This window comes from Lotus japonicus, chromosome 4 (assembly GCF_012489685.1).
Source record: "Lotus japonicus ecotype B-129 chromosome 4, LjGifu_v1.2".
NCBI classification, from domain to species: Eukaryota; Viridiplantae; Streptophyta; class Magnoliopsida; order Fabales; family Fabaceae; genus Lotus; species Lotus japonicus.
This window is the reverse complement of record NC_080044.1, coordinates 50,124,517-50,129,073: the sequence shown is the minus strand read 5'-3', so window position 1 is coordinate 50,129,073 and position 4,557 is coordinate 50,124,517. Positions and strand designations below refer to the sequence as shown.

The following is a 4,557-nucleotide window of genomic DNA, read 5'->3' as shown; positions in this document are numbered from 1 at the left end:
CTCTTTATTTTTCCATCGACCAGCGTTTCATTTCGGAACTCTGGACTGTACGCACGATAGGTTTCACTTTTCGGATGTCCGCCGACGCTAATTTCTTTGCTTCGAAACCCTATTTTCGAGCAATGGATGAAGACTTTTTCTATTCGGGACTTCTAACGAAGATTCCGTCCGCGTTGCCAGATTTTTTTCGACGTTTCCAATCTTTCTTCAGAAGGAAGTTTTGTCGTCCGGCGATCACAGCAAAAAGTAGTTTTTCGGGACAGATTTAACTTACACCGCTTTTGAGATTTTCGATATCGTTTTTCCCATATCATAGATATTTGTTTTGAGTTCTGGAATTCTGACGCTAGAATCTCTCTTAGAATTCCTCGGTGAACGTGCTGCAAAAATCGGAATCGCGAAATTTTCATTTTCCCGCGATTTCGCCCGCCTATAAATAGGCGAAAAAGCAAAATATCTTCCATTTTCCTCCATTTGTGGCTGATTTCGTGGAGAGCAAGGGGGGAGGGGATTTCCGCGAAAACTTGACCAATCTTCGTGCAGTTCGTCCCTACTTCTAGGTATCAAGGTAACTAACACGATTCCTACCTCTGATTGTTGTTTCTGTTGCGTTTCTGAAGTCGTTTCTGTGCTCTAAGTTTTGAGCTTTTTCTAAAATTGTCCGATTTCTCTGATTTCTCGCTTGGGTTATGTTCCTTATGTTCCCCTGAGTCTAAAACCTCTGTCAGTAAACTCTGATTGCGATTCAGTTGTCCAGGATCTGAAAAATTGACTCAAAACTCTTTTTGTCTCACATTTTGAAACTTTATTGTCGTAAAGCTATAATCTGACTTCGTGCCTTTAGGATTTGTTGTCACGGATGTCATGAGGATCATTGCTGTCAAATTTGTTTTCAGAACTGATAACTTTGAAGTTTTGAGCCTTTATTTTGGACCAAAATGCCCCTGGATAGTCGTATTTCGGCCCGATTGTCCGAAAATTGTTCTGACAGTTTCTTTGCCTTAGTTTTACCCTAAAACTACCTTGTGAATTGATTTGATCGAAGAAAAAGAGTCGAAGCCCTTTTTCCTTTGAGGCCGTGGGTTATTACCTTTAGGGGGGAGTTTTTCGTTTTCGAAAACTTGTCCTTTCGTACCCGATTGTCGTATTCTGAAGCTTTAATGCTTTGTCTATCGTTTATGTATTGTTTTGCGATCGAACTAATCGATTTTGTTTGGTTTCTGCTTTGTTTTCCTCCGAGGTTCAGTTGAAGGAACTTTGGAATACTCAGAGCAATTGTTTGAGGAGAACTTTGTTTGCGAAGCTGGAACAGCTCGAGGTTAGGGCAACTTACATATTAGCTACGACTGCATGATAGGCGTCGATAAATTCGACTTATGCTTTATCTGATGTTGTTTTTGATGATGAGCTGATGTTATGATGCTTTTCCATAACTTGTGATGTTGTGCTTTTGTTGGATTGTGCGTTTTGACGCAACTTCGGAGTGGAGATTCATTGATCTGGTGATCTTTGACATTTCGGGTTGGATGAACAACCCTAGGCAAGTCCAAACGAGGGGTTTGAGGCTTCGCCATTTGTTGGGATTCGTTTGAATACTTAGACTTTCCCCGGGAAACTTCTTTTGGGTGGTTGGTTTTCGGAAATCCTAGAATGAATAGAATTTTGTAAACTAGAGACTTTGGGAGACTTAGACTTTGAGAAATAAACTCATAACCTGACTAATTCAATTCGAAACGTTTTTACTAAATGAATAGTTATAGGAGAACTAAAGGGGAAAACATTTACGAAAGACGGGGAAAAGTCGACCTTTGTTGTGGGTTTGGAGAGTTATCGGAATTGGGGAAAGCCACTAAGGTGAGCTATGGTGATGATTGAAGTCACCGAGTACTTTAGTACTCTTGGGGAGTGTTGTGGAGCCGTGTTGTATTGACCGACACCTAGTGCTCTTGTTGTTTGGGCGGTGTTGTATTGACCGACACTAGACCCTTGTGTATTCTGTGGATGGAGTTGTGTTGTATTGACCGACACTTACTCCGAGTTGTGTTGTATTGACCGACACTAACTCATGGGTTTGTTGAGATTGGGTTGTGAGCTACACACTTTCGTGGTAAGGGCGATTCGTTGTTTGGCTAACCATATTGCATCAATCGGGTGAATAACGGGAATGGTTCACCTTGCATAAATGATGAATAACGGGAATGGTTCATCATATGGTGAATAACGGGAATGGTTCACCACGGATGAATAACGGGAATGGTTCATCCAGGATGGATAACGGGAATGGTCCATCCATAGTGAAGAACGGGAAGCTTCACTAAGGCGTGAGACTTCGTGAAAGCATGGAACTTCACTGAAGCGTGAGACTTCGTGAAAGTGAGTAAGCTTCACTGAGGCGTGAGACTTCGTGAAAGCAGAAACTTCACTGAGGCGGGAGACCTCGTGGAGACGGGAACCTTCGCTGAAGCGGGAGACTTTGCGGAGGCGTGCAACTTCACTGAAGCGTGAGACTTCGTGAAGGCGCGAAACTTCACTGAAGCGTGAGACTTCGTGAATGTGTGAGATTTCACTGAAGCGTGAGACTTCGTGAAAGCGTAAGACCCCATTGAAGCGTGAGACTTCATGGAAGCGTGAGATTTCATCGTCGTTTACCCTAGGGCAACGACAGGGAACATTGGTTTAGTTGGATACGTGTGTGTTGGGAGGACGATACATTGTTTGACTAACCTTATCACCTAACTTCATATGTTGAGATTATGATGATTTGATGTTGATGAACATCGTTAGGTATTAATGATTGAACTGTGTAGGAGATTCGAGAACATGCTATGTATATACCTTAGAGTAGGCAATACATAACTTATATGTATATATATACAACATATGTATATATCCCCTTTATCACAAGTTGATTGTATATCTATTGTATTCTGTAAGTTGACCCTAGCGCCTTGGCTTTGTTTGTATGTTTGTGTTTGGGCGGTCGGCCTGCTGCCAGGCGTCTGTCAGCCGGTTCGTGATGATTCGTTGTGCGGGAAAGACCCGGAGCGGAACGACTATTACTGAAGCTTTCGACGAGGACCCGGACATCATGCCTGATCGAGGGAGGGTCGATGATAGTAGTGTGGGGTATGGGTGGTTAGAGTCTTTTGGAGTTGGTTGTTACTGTAATAGCTCTGATTCGTTTTGCTTTTGGGACAGGGTAGGTTCCCGACGCATGACTTTTCGTGTGGTTCTCTTACTGAGGGATCACAGTGAGTCAGTTGGACCATAGGGGTCTTTGCTTAGGCCATATTGAGGCCGACTTTCTCCTAGTGGTTTGTAATCATAATTTTCTCACTTACACTTCTGGGTCTGTATATATTTGCCTACGGGCACACTGCTTTGGAGTCACTGTGAGTGTGTGGGACGTGGAAGTGCAGCTGAGGCTGTACATGTTTATATTTGTTGTATATCGGTTAGTTGAGTAGTTGGGTTTTGTCTTTACTTCCTTATCGTTTTGATTTAAAGGAAAGAAAACGAAAAAAAATTACCTGTTTTCCGCGTAAAGATTATTTTTGGTTACTAAAGTGACACCTGGAAATCGGGGTGTTACAGGTAGGCTTTTCGGGGGAACAGGTCTGGGTGCGCGGCTACTGGGATTTGGACACAGTTTTTGGTATTGATGAGAATGCAAAGCTCTTGCGCGTAAGGTATTTGGTTTTACAGGTAGTGGCATCGTACAATGTCATCATTGGTCGGAACACGCTGAATCGCCTCTGCGCAGTGATATCAACAGTTCACCTGGCGGTGAAGTAACCGCTGATCTGCGGCTAGGTAAGAAAGATCGCGGTAGATCAACGGCGGGCGAGCGAATGCTACAACAACTGCCTGAGTTTGTATGGGAAGAAAGGAGCTAGCGATGGGCATAGATGTCACGAGATTGAGATCTTGGGAGGCGATCAAGGTCAGCAGGGCATACAAGGCTAAGGTAAAAGAGGCGCGAGAAGACAGGGACGGTGGATTAGTGAAATGTATGGGGGGGCAGAGGAGTAACTGGAATCAGGAAAGGCCATATGGTAGGACAGGGAAAGATGGGAAATTCACTGATGTCAGGCGGAGGAGAGTTGGGCAAACGTAATTGCGGACTTGGAAATGTACAAATTTAGTAGGGGAGTACTGACGATTGAGCCCAGGCTCACAGTTTTTTAGGAAAGGCGCCTGGAGAAGTTGGTGGAGGACAATTTTGACCTCTTCAATTGGAGTCAAAAGGACGCAGCATTCTGGGGGTTGCCCAGGTTCAGAAAGCCAACTCTTTGGGGCATGCGACAGGAAAGAAGTGGAGCGGTTCAGTTAAAGTACAGCGAGGCGGTGGCGAGCAAAGCGAATGGGAAAAAGTTGAGCAACCCCGGGGCGAGCCGAAGAAAGAAGAGGAACGGAGTCGAGCGCGTCGCCGTAGGAACAAAGGAAAAGGAAAGGTGGAGTGTTGGAAACCATTGGGGGTTGCGAATTTTAAACCTTCAAGGGCGGCCCGGTATGCCAAGCGAGGAAACAAGTTAGGCACGAGCTCATTCTACCATA

General features: G+C 44.4%; 1 long non-coding RNA gene across 1 annotated transcript; it reads left to right on the top strand.

Annotated features, from left to right (window-relative positions):
* Positions 1-479: 479 nt before the first annotated feature.
* Positions 480-3,471, top strand: LOC130715120 (uncharacterized). The gene is made up of 3 exons (XR_009011555.1): positions 480-568; positions 1,247-1,318; positions 2,996-3,471. It is a non-coding gene; the product is annotated as an uncharacterized LOC130715120 (long non-coding RNA).
* The last annotated feature ends 1,086 nt before the right edge of the window (positions 3,472-4,557 follow it).